At 42.7% G+C, this 13,643-nt stretch overlaps 1 pseudogene; it reads left to right on the top strand.

Annotated features, from left to right (window-relative positions):
- LOC143382659 (E3 ubiquitin-protein ligase RNF213-like) overlaps window positions 1-10,466 on the top strand; it is a 95,798-nt pseudogene extending 85,332 nt beyond the window's left edge.
- Window positions 10,467-13,643: the final 3,177 nt, after the last annotated feature.

Raw genomic sequence — 13,643 nt, 5'->3', positions numbered from 1 at the left:
ACTACAGAGCAATAGTAACAAAAACAGCATGGTACTGGTACCAAAACAGGCGGGTGGACCAATGGTACAGAATAGAGGACACAGAGACCAATCCACAAAATTACAACTTTCTTATATTTGATAAAGGGGCTAAAAGCATGCAATGGAGGAAGGATAGCATCTTCAACAAATGGTGCTGGGAAAACTGGAAATCCATATGCAACAAAATGAAACTGAATCCCTTTCTCTCGCCATGCACAAAAATTAACTCAAAATGGATCAAAGAGCTTGATATCAAATCAGAGACTCTGTGCCTGATAGAAGAAAAAGTTGGCTCCGATCTACATATTGTGGGGTCGGGCTCCAAATTCCTTAATAGGACACCCATAGACCAAGAGTTAAAAACAAGAATCAACAAATGGGACTTACTCAAACTATTTTTTTTTCTCAGCAAGAGAAACAATAAGAGAGGTAAATAGGGAGCTTACATCATGGGAACAAATTTTTACTCCTAACACTTCAGATAGAGCACTAATATCCAGAGTATACAAAGAACAGTTACTATTATGGCATTATGTAAAAATGTGGATGTGTAACCGATGTGATTCTACAATCTTTGTAATGTTTTGAATAACCAATAAAAAAAAGAACTCAAAAAATTAAACAATAAGATAACAAATAACCCAATCAACAAATGGGCCAAAGACCTGAACAAACACTCCTCAGAGGATGACATACAATCAATCAATAAGTACATGAAAAAATGCTCACCATCTCTAGCAGTCAGAGAAATGAAAATCAAAACCACCCTAAGATACCATCTCACTCCAGTAAGATTAGCAGCCATTATGAAGTCAAACAACAAGTGCTAGCGAGGATGTGGGAAAAAGGATACTCTTGTACATTGCTGGTGGGACTGCAAATTGGTGTGGCCAATTTGGAAAGCAGTATGAAGATTCCTGGGAAAGCTGGGAATGGAACCACCATTTGACCCAGCTATTGCCCTTCTCAGACTATTCCCTGAAGACCTTAAAAGAGCATACTACAGGGATACTCCCACATCGATGTTCATAGCAGCACAATTCACAATAGCTAGACTGTGGAACCAACCCAGATGCCCTTCAATAGATGAATGGATAAAAAAAAATGTGGCATTTATACACAATGGAGTATAATGCAGCACTAAAAAATGACAAAATCATGGAATTTGCAGGGAAATGGATGGCATTAGAGCAGATTATGCTAAGTGAAGCTAGCCAATCCCTAAAAAACAAATGCCAAATGTCTTCTTTGATATAATGAGAGCAACTAAGAACAGAGCAGGGAGGAAGAGCAGGAGGAAAAGATCAACTTTAAACAGAGACATGAGGTGGGAGGGAAAGGGAGAGAAAAGGGAAATTGCATGGAATGGAAGGAGACCCTCATTGTTACACAAAATTACATATAAGAGGTTGTGAGGGGGAAGGGGAAAAAAACAAGGGAAAGAATTAAATTACAACAGATGGAGTAGAGAGAGAAGATGGGAGGGGAAGGGAGGGGGGATAGTAGAGGATAGGAAAGGTAGCAGAATACAACAGTTACTAATATGGCATTATGTAAAAATGTGGATGTGTAATTGATGTGATTCTGCAACCTGTATTTGGGGTAAAAATGGGAGTTCATAACCCGCTTGAATCGAATGTATGAAATATGATATGTCAAGAGTTTTGTAATGTTTTGAACAACCAATAAAAAAGAGCCATTCTAACTATGGTGGGATGGTATCTCATTGTAATTTTTATTTGCATTTCCTTAATGGCTACTGATATTGAGCATTTTTAATATGTCTGTAAACCATTTGTATTTCTTCTTTTGAGAAGTGTCTATTCAGATCATTTACTCATTTTTAAATTGGATTACTTTGATTTTTTATTATTAATTTTTTTAAGTTATATATTCTGGGTATTTACCTGCTATCAGATGAAGAATTCGCAGCTATTTCTTCCATTCTGTAGGTTGTCTCTTCACTCTGTTTTTTTCTTTGCTGTGCAGAAACTATTTAGTTTGATATAATCCAATTTGTCATTTGCTCTTACTTCCTGTGGTTTTGGGGTCCTATCCAGAAACCCATTGCCTGTGCCAATGTCCTGAGTGTTTCCCCTCTTTTTCTGCTGGCAGCTGCAGAGGTCAAGTCTTATATCTGGGTCTTTGGTCATCTAGAGTTGATTCTTGTGCAAACTGAGATTCAAAACCCAGCTCTGTCCTTGAGGCAGCTTTGCATTGGAGGAAGGTGGGGACTTGATCCAGTTCATCCTACATCCCTCACCACTTGGTGAAAGGATGGAATGACTCCTTTCCCATTTGCAAGCTTCAGGGTATAATCATGTAAAACAATTCACTAACCACATTAAACCACTAAGACCCTATCCTGCCCCCAAATCTATACACCCCATGTTGTTTCTCAGTTAAATAGAGGAAATGTTACTGAGCTATCTTCTCTTCTCCAGGAGGCAGAACTGAGACTGGTAAAGTTCCTGCCTGAGATTTTTGTCCCTGCAAAGGGATCTAGTGAAACGATTCCAGAATGTTCCAAAAGATGAATACTGTTCCATCAAGAGTTTTATTAGCAGTCACAGTTCAGGTATGACTGCTGTCTGCTCCAACAAAAAGATCAGGACCATCCATGTTTGGTGGTTCAAAAGGATCATTCAGGCTGGGGCATGAGGGTGGGGCTCAGGTCCTAAGGTAGAGAATGAGGCGAAGGATGCCAAATCCCAGAGATGTGCCATGAGCCACTGCTGTGGCTGGAAAGCCCTCCCCCTCACCAGCTTCTCATACAGCCTCAAACTTGAAACTTAGGCATGCTGCTGAGTGTGGGAAGGTGCAGGGTCAGGTTCTTAGGAGCACACCTTGTGGTTTGACCCTGGCCATGGTAGTGGTAGGGGTTGTTTCCATGGGGCTCTTACCAAGTGTTGTGTTCAACAGATGCGCTAAGGCAGCTATTCCACAACAGGATCACCATCTTCCTGTCCACGTGGAATGAACTGAGGCGATCACTGGAGACCAATGGTAAGTGTCCTCCTCCACGTGGCTCTGCCAGCACCCTGCTGTGTATGTGGCAATGCAACCTGTTGATGGATGTGCTGGGATACATGAACCAACCTCCAAAGTAACCCTCAGTCATTCTGAATCTATAAATATAAAATCAGAAAGGAGTTGAGAGCACTGGAAACTTAATGGCCAGGGCCCAGCTCTGTGGAGAAGGCTGCCCCTGGCTGCCCTCCTCCTCCCCTGCCTCCAGGCTGTGACCCAAATGCCTGGAGCAACATCCCTCTTCCTAGGAATGACCCTGTCTTTTAAAGGTGAAATCAAGTTACCTAAAGACTACTGCAACTCCGACTTGGATCTGGACACAGATTTTGAAGTCATCTTGCCCCTGTGTCGGGGCATAGATCTCTGCTCAACTGCATTAGTCAACTACTTGATTAACCTTCACAATGAAATTATCTACACAGTGGAGAAGTTCTCCAAGGAAAACAGCAGGTACTGTGTAAAACCACTACCCTGCCACCAAGCCAGGCTGTAGACTCCAGCCAGCAACAACTCCTATCCCCCAGACCTTCTCTCAGCCTTCCTCAACAAAGCCTCATATTTACACATGGTTTTCACTTGCTCACTCTATGAGGGCAGAAGCAGGAGCATATGCCCCAAAGCCCTAGGCCCCACACACCTGCTCTGGACACCAAAAATTGTATCTTGTGTCCCTCAGCTATTCCGTGGATTCCTCGGAGGTCACTGACCTGCATGTTGTCAGTTACGAAGTGGAGTGGGACCTGATGCCTCTGATTCTCTCCAACTGCCAGTATCAAGTGGAGCAAGGTGGGGAGACGTTGCAGGAGTTTGACCTGGAGAAGATCCAGCGGCAGATCAGCAGCTGCTTCCTCCAGGGCAAGCCCCAGCTGACCCTCAAGGTAGGCTGGGCCTTCTGCCAATGATTTGTTATGTCAGTTATGAACAGCCCTTGTGAGTTTTGGGGGGAACAGACTAAAGTGACATCCAGGGTCTCGTCTGTGTTATCACCTCCCCACTGTGTTCTGTGGTCCCTATACCTTCTCTGGGCCGGGAGGTGTCCCCAGCTCTCTTCCATATCACCATCACTCTCTGCACCTGTCGCCCAGGGCAGCCTCAAGTCTCAGTGGACTGGGTTTCCACTATAGTTAATGGCACCACCAAGAAGACCTCACTGCTGCCACCCCTTCAGTTGCATATGCAGTCCGTGCCCAGGAACCACCATGCAGAACTTCCCCATTCCCTCGTCCTCTAACTGCCATGGCCTTGGCTTCACTTCAGAGCATTCAGCTGTCAGTCCAGCTGCCCAGTGCCAGCAGCACCACTTCATCTTAGTTTCCTGCCAGAATGCCCCCATGCGGGGAGCATCAGTACAGGCACCCCTGGAAAGGGGCAGTCAGGAACCCCCACCCCCAGCCAGTCCACAGCATGTAGACAGTATTACAATGGCCTCCACCACACTCCCCCATCTGGCACAGGGGCCCTGTCACCTGGCCCCTGTCCCACCTTCCAGGTGTCTCCAGCGCCTTCCTTCCTTGCTGCATCAAACCCTGTGACCTGCCTCCTGACTCCCTGAGCACAGTGGCACTTGTCTCTTACCATGGCTGCACTCATCCTTCCAAGTCCAGCCAGGTGTTATACTCAGATGTATCTATTCCCTCATTGCCTGCAATCAGCTTGTCAGTTGTTAGATTCCAAAGCCATTTTTTAAAAAAAAAATTAAAATGTTTTTATTTGCTTCAATTATTTATACATGATAGTAGAATGCATTTATGAACTTTGATATATCATATATAGATAAGATATAATTTCTCATTTTTCTGAATGTTCTTATAGATGTACTGCATGAATGTACTGCATCACATTGGTCATGCAGTCATATCTATACATAAAATAATAATGCCTGTTTTGTTCTACTATCCTTCCTATTCCCATATCCCATCCTCTACCCTCCCTTCACTTCCCTCTACCTAATCTCAGATAACTCTGTTCTTCTCTAGTGCCCCACTTATTGTGAATTAGCATCCACATATTAGAGAAAACATTCAGACTTTGGCTCATTTTGCTTAGCATGATATTCTCCAACTCAATCCATTTACTGGCAAATGCCATAATTTTATTCTTCTTTAAGCTGAGTAATATTCCATTGAAAATATATACTACATTTTTTTATCCATTCATCTATTGAATGAATAAAGTTGATATCAGTTGGTTCCATAGTTTAGCTGTTGTGAATTTAGCTGCTGTAAATGCTAAAGCAGCTGCATTACTGTAGTTTGCTGATTTTAAGTCCTTTTGAGTATAAACTGAAGAATGAGAGAGCCGGGTCAAATTCCAAGTCTTCTGAGGAATCTCCATACTGCTTTCTATAGTGGTTATACCAATTTGAAGTCCCACCAGCAATGTATGAGTGCACCTTTTTCCCTACATCCTCACCAACATTTACTGTTGCCTGAATTCTTGATGACTGCCATTCTGACAGGAGTGAGATTAAGATCTTAGTGTGGTTTTGATTTACATTTATCTAATTGCCAGATATGTTGAACACTCTTTCATATATTTGTTGATTGATTGTATTTATTCTTCTGTGAAGTGTCTGTTCAGTTCTGTAGCCCATTTATTGATTGGATTATTTGGTTTCATGGGGTTGAATTTTTTGAGTTCTTTATATATCCTAGAGATTTATGCTTTATCAGAGATGCATGTGGTAAAGATTTTCTTCCAATCTGTAGGCTCTCTTCTTTCATTATTGTTTCTTTTGCTGAGAAGAAGCTTTTTAATTTGAATGCATCCCATGTTTTGTTTCTTGATTTTACTTTTTGTGCTTTAGCGGTCTTGTTAAGGAAGTCAGATCCTAGGCCAACATGGTGAAGATTTGGTCCTATTTTTCTTTTCTGTTAGTCACAGGGTCTCTGTTATAGTGTCTAAGTGTTTGATCCACTTTGAGTTGATTTTTATTCAGGGTGAGAAATAGAGGTTTGATTTTATTTTGCTGCATATAAATTCTCAGTTTTGACAGTACCATTTGTTGAATATGTTATCTTTTCTCCAGTGAATATTTTTGGCACCTCTGTTCATATTTATGTGGTTGGTCTCTGTGTCTTTTATTCTGTACCATTGGTCTATATGTCTATTTTGGTACCAATACCATTCTGTTTTTGTTACTATAGTTCTATAGTATAGTTTAAGGGCTTGTATTGTGATGTCTCCTGCTTCACTTTTCTTGCTAAGGATGCTTTGGCTATTCTAGGTCTCTTATTTTTCCAGATAAATTTCATAATTGCTTTTTTTACTTCTATGAAGAATGTCATTGGGTAGTATGGCATCTTGACAATATTAATATTCATGAGTATGGGAGATATTTCCATCTTCTGAGGTTTTCTTCAATTTGTTTCTTTAATGTTCTGTAGTTTTCATTATAGAGGTCTTTCACTTCTTTTGTTAGGTTAATTCCCAGGTATTTTATTTTATTTGAGGCTATTGTGAATGAGGTTGTTTTACTAATTTCTTTTTCAGTGGATTCATTGTTGATGTATAAGAATGTGTTTGATTAATGGGTATTAATTTTATATCCTACTCCTTTGCTGAATTCATTTATTAGATCTAGAAGTTTTCTGGTGGAATTTTCATCCTGACAGTGGATGCCGTGTGCATGGTCTCTGCTCAGTGTTGCTTGATAGATCACAAATGTGCACATTCCCATTCCTCATTATTCCTGATCTGCCAATGCTCTTCCTCTCTTGTGGTCCTCAGATAAATTATTCCACGGGGCAATATCTGCAAAGCCACTGTAATCAGGATGGATTTCTTGTGTTACTGTGTCCAAAGAGTGAGGGTGGAACAGAGTCATCAGGAGACAACAAAGTTACATGCCTTGCCCAGGTGTATATTGTATGGCTTGGTACTTCCACTGAGCCACTGCTGAAGAATACATCTGTCATCAGATGGAAGTCTCCTCTATGGATTTAATGTCCTAAAACTTTTTTTTCTTTCTCATCTTAGGGGATACCCACGCTGGTATACAGACATGACTGGAACTTCGAACATCTCTTTGTGGACATCAAGAACAAAATGGCACAGGTGATCATGATAAACTCTCACTTGCAGGATGGTTCCATCCACATACATCAGGACAGTCCAGTCCCATCCTGGTGTCTGCTGTGAAGAATAGGCTCTCTGGCTCCCTAAGTACCCAAGGGGCCCCCTAATAGCCCAGTGTTCTCTGGAGAGACAAGCAAGATGGCAGATCACCAAATTTTCTTGATTTACAGAATAACCCCTTAGGGGTTGTTTTTTTAATGAGATATCATGACCATGGTGCTACAGGTCAAGAACTCGCTCACTCATTCCCCTTAGGTTCTGCTACTGACAGGTGGAGAGGCTCTTGTGCCTCTCCATGTCCTCATGGGTCATGTATAGGATTCAGTTAGCTCAGATCCATTTCTGTGCAAAGTCTGAAATGTTGCCACACTCAGCATCAGCTCAAGCACAAGCATCAGCTCTTACCACAAGTGCTGGATAGCTGGCCCTGCCTGGGCTGGCAGCTCAAAATTAGGGTCTTACCAAGTAGGAGAAGCAATAGCCTGACCCAAGCCTCTGCTTTTGGTTTTAGATCCCCCTTCCCCACTCAGCAATGAGTGCCATCAGTGGAGAGCTTCAGTCCTACAGCAGTGCCTGTGAAGCCCTCTCTGTCACAGAGGTCACTCTGGGCTTTCTAGGCACAGCTGGTGGGGATCCAAATATGCACCTGAATGTGTATGTCCAAGAAATCCTGCGAATGGATGACCAAACAACTCCAGTTTTAAAGGTAGGTGTTGTGTGCTTTTCAAGGAGAATCAGCATAACCTCATCTTAGTTTCTTGCCAGAATGCCACCACACAGGAGCATGGTGCAGGCATCTGTGGAAAGGGGTGGTCAGGAACCCCCACCCCTAACCAGTCCACAGAATAGCAGCACACACTGGGGACAGGAGAAGCAAGGACACTCAGTGCTGACCACTTAGTAGAGCAGGATGCACAGGTGACTGAGGACATTGACTACCTCCTCACTGCATGATACTCACAGATATGAGCTGCTGCAGGAGGGGGAGACTCTCAGATGTTTGCAAGATGAGGCAGGTAGACTTGAGGATGGAACAGAGGTGGCCTCATGACAGGAAATGGATGAAGCAGAGAGGAGTGCCCTGGGATAGTACTCAGAGTCGTTGGGGTGTACCAAGGGAGGGTGTGAGCCTTCACCTCCTACTTGGGACTCTCTTTCTCTTCCAGGACTTAAGAAGATGTCAATTAAAGCACTTCATTGCCCTCTGGCAATTCCTCTCTGCTTTTAAGTCGGAACAGCTACTGCGACTGGAGAAAGTGAGTCTGCCCTGCTTCTGCCCAGACTTAGGGAGCCCCACACTGATCCCAGGCTTTGATGTTGTACTTGATCATCTTTTTTAGGATCCCTTTCAGGAAATAAGTTCTAGGTACAAAGCAGACCTCAGCCCAGAAAGTGCTAAGCTCCTCAGCACCTTCTTGAATCACACACCTTCTTGCTTTCCTCATGGAGCTACATGAGCTGATGGTGTTGAAACTAAGAAACACCCAGACCCAGGACAGCTTAAACCCTAAATGGAGGTACTGTGTGTACACCCGCTGGCAATCAGGTGTGCAGAATGTTTGCTGTTTCTCATTGACTTGAAGGTAGTTCCATCTTAACACAGGACCCTCTGTCTTCTGTTCTCCATCACCAGAGCACCTGAGGACTTGCTTCCTTAGTTTCAATCTTTTGAAGACATTTTAAAACAATTACAAAATCCTATATTCTCATTAAAACAAGTAGACCCAACTATGTCAAAGACGTATGCATTTTAGATTAGGTAGAAAAAGCTACACCAATGTGTAAAATCTGAAATATCCATAATTATATGAATTTACATTTGTGTCAATCTAATGGCAAAAAAAAATGGTATCTTGTTTTCATTTGTATTTTCCTACCTACTTGTGCAGCTGGGCACATTTTTAAGTCTATCACCATTTGTTTATCAACCCTCAAATGATCTCTTGGTCGCTTTTGGTTATTGGGTGGGGAAGGTGATCTCTTTCTTTTCTTCTTTTGGTGCCAGGGATTTAACCCATGAGTACTTAAATACTGAGCTGCATCCCCAGCTCTTTTTATTTTTTATTTTGAGATATATCTCACTATTGCTGAGGCTGGCATCAACTATGCAATCCTCCTGCATCAGCCTCCTGAGTTGCTGGGATTACAGGCATATGCCATCACATCCAATCTGTTTATCTTTTTCTTGATGATTTGTAAAAACCTCTTTGTATAGAACAGATTAATCTTTGATCAATGTGTAACAAATTCACTAGAAGTCAATTCTGATTTTTTTATAAGCCTCTGTGGGGCCAGGTGCAGTTGTGCATGCCTATAATCCCAGGAGCTAAGGATGCTGAATCAGGAGGATCATGATTTCAAAGCCAGCCTCAACAACTTAACAAGGCCCTAAGCAACTCAGCAAGGCCCTATCTATAAAGAAAATATTTAAAATGGCTAGGGATGTGGCTCAGTGGCTAAGAATCCTTGGTTTTAATCCCTAGTTACCACCACCCCAAAAAAGCCTCCATGGAGACATACACTAAAGGCCACCTTTATCACATCACAGGGTGCTAAACCATATTGTTTTCTCCTTCTGCTTTTATAGTTCTATGTTGTACATTTGTTTCAGTAGTCAGTTCACTTTTATGTGTGATATGAGGCAGGCATTTCACTTGACTGGTTTTCTGGATGGACAGTCAGGCTACATTTGCTATTTCTGCCCTCAGGCCATATGGCACATGCCTTTACAGTAAAGTTCCCATTTCTAGAGAATTTGCAGCCTTTGGTAAGATAAAGCATAAGATGGAACACCTGGCTTTTCTGAATGGCAAAGCTTTGTTTCTGATGCAGCCAGCCAGACCTGTCAGTGGAGTGCCTGAAGTGACCTAGCTGAGCATCATTGAGGGAGCTCCACCCTCCAGAAGCCTTGAGCCTGGGACTCCAGGTCCAGCTCAGGAACTGGGCAGCTGGCTGACCTGAAGCTGACCTTCAGTATTTATGGTCATAGCACCCCAACCCTGTAAAGAGTGAGAATTGATAGGCTCCTGATGCTCTAGCAAACATTTTTTTTTTTTTGATGGTGGTGCTGGGGATTGAACCCATGGCCTTGTGCATGCAACGCAAGCACTCTACCAACTGAGCTACATTCCCAGCCCCTGGCTCCTGATGCTCTAAACACTGTCTCTTGTGCCTGATTTTGCAGCCTGAGGGTCACTCTGGTGAGTTACATGGAAACCAAAGAGAATGAAGTTCTTCCAGACATGGAATCCCAGTTCCCAGAAGAGATACTGCTGTCCAACTGTGTCTCTGTGTGGAAAGTAGCAGCTGCACAGAAACAGGACCGGCAAGCAAAATAGGATTCTCAACTCTGTCTCTTGATGTGCTGTAGACACAGCTCCCCTCTCCTCCACTGGGCTTCTGTGGGCACCTGGGAGGAAAATGTTGGCATAGCACTGAATTCAAGGCCAGCATGCATTGTGCCAGCTGATGGCTTTTTTGAGAGCCATGATGTTACTGGAACACATGCAGATCCAGAACTTTCATGTTAAATTATGAATATTAAGTAATGAAAATGGCAGTTAGTTGAAACTGGAAATGAACTACTATCCTGTGCATTCAAGGAACAACAGAAAGGAAGAGTCACAATAGAGGTCACATCCAGCAATGACCTGTGTCTGGCCTGCAGCTTCTTCCTCCTGCTTCCTCACATTGCCAGAGGCAGAATACAAGGAGGTTAGTCTCTTTTCTTCCCTATTCTATTCTGCATACACAGAAGAGAATCTATTTTCCTTCTCTCCCAGTCCCTTAAATTCTGAGTACTGTTGCTGAGAGCCATAGCCAGTAGGAATGACACATGGCATTTTTCCTTGAAAGGTGATGCCAGCAAGCCATTAAGATGATAATGGTTATGTTAAGATGTGTATTCAATTGGATATTAGACCCCTGCTGTCCGCCCCAGCCTGCTACTTTGGAGCTCTCAAGGGGATTCCCGGAGAGTTCCCATTGGTTGGGGAAGTGCAATAGGAGGGATTTCCAGAGGAGGGATTTCCGGTTGGTGTGGTATATCCCTGGAGAAGGCCGCTTGCGTGGCATTCGTGGGAGTTTTGGAAATAAAGTTTGTTCCTGCTTGAGTGGCTCATGATTTTGTGCCTAGCCAGACTGCAGCATTTGGTGGTCCGTGGGGGGAACTCCTGAAGCTCAGAGATAAGTGAAATTGCTCGCCCTTGAGGGAAGGCGAGAGAATGGGTGTCCATTTAAAAAAAAAACAATGTGTTCTTGTTTTGATTTGTTTTGTTTTTGTTTCAAGCTGCCTATCCCTAGAACTTTCTCAGGAAAACTGGAGAAATGGTTGGCTCAAGGTTTGAAGTTGTTTGGCCCTGAAGAAGAGATAGAGATAGACCACGAATATACATTTCAAAAAAATAGGAAAATTGATACAACGATTTTTTGTTCCATTTTTGTTTTATTTGGCTTTGGTTTTTGTTTTGAGTTATCTGTTTGAGTTGCATTATCCTTGTAGCAGAAATATGGGGTCAGAAATTAGTAAAAAACAAACTGAAAGAATGTTAAGTAAATTATTAGAGGAAGGAGGCACCCCAGTAAAACCAAAAAGAGTCAGGGCATACGTTGATACAATACAAAAATGTAGCCCATGGCTTTTTGAGGAGGAGTTGTTGAATATATCACAATGGGACCATCATGGTGAAGATTTATGGGACAGGGAAAAGAAAAACCCAGGAACTCTGCCAGTTGGCACATTGCCATTGTGGATAATGATACAATTTTGTTTGCCTAGTCCAAACCTTTCAGTTCAGATTGTGGTAGAAGACATATTAGATCAGGAAAAAGAAGAGGACTCTCTAGATAGTCAGAAAGGGAAAGAAAGTTTAGAGTGGAAAAAGCCATCAGGGGAAAAGTTACAACAGGAGGCTACTACTAACACCTTTCTCTCACCAGAGGGCATAAGTGTCCAACCAACAGCTCCGCCTATAGAGACAACATATGCTGAGTGGCCCTCAACCCCCATAGTTGATAGATGGGATTCTGAGACAGGACCTCAAAGATTAGCATGCCCTATATTTGAGGTGGCAGAAGGGCATCAAAATCACCATGTTTTAGATTTCAAAACAGTGAAGCAGCTAAAAGAGGCTATAACAACCTATGGGCTCCAAGCACCCTTCACTATAAGCTTGGTCAAATCCATTACCAACTTGAACATGACTCCAGCAGATTGGACTAGTATGTGTAAAGCTGTGCTAAATGGAGGACAATACCTGTTATGGAAGGTTGCCAATGAGGAATTTTGTATGGAGACGGCTAGGCGAAATGCAGCAGCTGGTTATCCTCAGAGAAATCTAGATATGTTGTTAGGAAAAGGACCTTATGAGGGTCAGCTGCAACAAATTGCATATGATCCTGCTATATATTCACAAATTGCTGCAGATGCAGTTAGGTCATGGAAGACTTTACAAGGTCAATTATCTAAGGTAATACAAGGAGATAATGAACCTCACGCTGAATTTGTAGATAGGCTTATTCAAACAGCTGCCAGAGTTTTTTGGGATACAGAGCAAGCAATGCCATTAATTAAACAGCTAGCCTTTGAACAAGCAAACAGATGGTGTAAGGAGGCAATTAGACCATGGAAACATGGAGATTTAAACAAAGATATCAAATTATGCAGAGACATTAATGAACAAGGGCAAGTCCTGGCAGCTGCAATACAACAGACTTTAGATGCCAGGCTGAAAACATGCTACAATTGTGAACAAACAGGACATTTTAAAAGGAGTTGCCCCATAGGAGGAGGGTTTAACAAAGCTAGGTATCAAAGGAGTAGAATACCGGATATTTTCCCACGATGCTGTAAAGGGAGACATTGGGCTAATGAATGCCATTCTCAAACCACCGTAGAGGGTACTCCGTTATCAAAAAATGGACAAGGACCAGGTGTTTACCCACGATATCATGGATAAAAGCATCGGGCTCCATTGCCAAAAAATGAACTGGGGGGCCCAATGCTCTGGGGCCCACAACCACAAATATACGGGGCAGTGGAGGAACCCAGCAACACCATCAGGGTAGTGCCCAGGACACATTATCCATTAGATCCCTCATCAGACAAACCAGAGGGAGCACAGGGTTGGACATCTGCACCTCCACCAGAGCAGTACTAACTCCAGAGATGGAAGTTCAAATCATTCCCACAGGAGTAAAAGGACCTCTCCTCTAAGGAAGAGTAGGCTTATTATTGGGACGCAGTTCTTCTACACTAAAAGGACTTATGATAATTCCTGGTGTAATTGATCCCAATTATAAAGGTGAAATAAAAATTATAGCTAGTTCTCCAAGAGGTATATCAGTAATTTCACCAGGAGATAGAATAGCACAGTTATTAATAATACCCAGCCTGCATGATAAATTTTCCAGTCGTACTGTAGAAAGAGGTTCCAGGGGATTAGGCTCCACAGGTGTAGATTGGGCTATGCTTTCTTTAAGTTTAGATTCTCGCCCAATGCTAAAACTAAATATTC

The sequence above is a fragment of the Callospermophilus lateralis genome, chromosome 17 (genome assembly GCF_048772815.1).
Source record: "Callospermophilus lateralis isolate mCalLat2 chromosome 17, mCalLat2.hap1, whole genome shotgun sequence".
NCBI lineage: Eukaryota > Metazoa > Chordata > Mammalia > Rodentia > Sciuridae > Callospermophilus > Callospermophilus lateralis.
The sequence above is the reverse complement of the archived record's forward strand: the minus strand, read 5'-3'. Positions and strand labels throughout refer to the sequence as shown.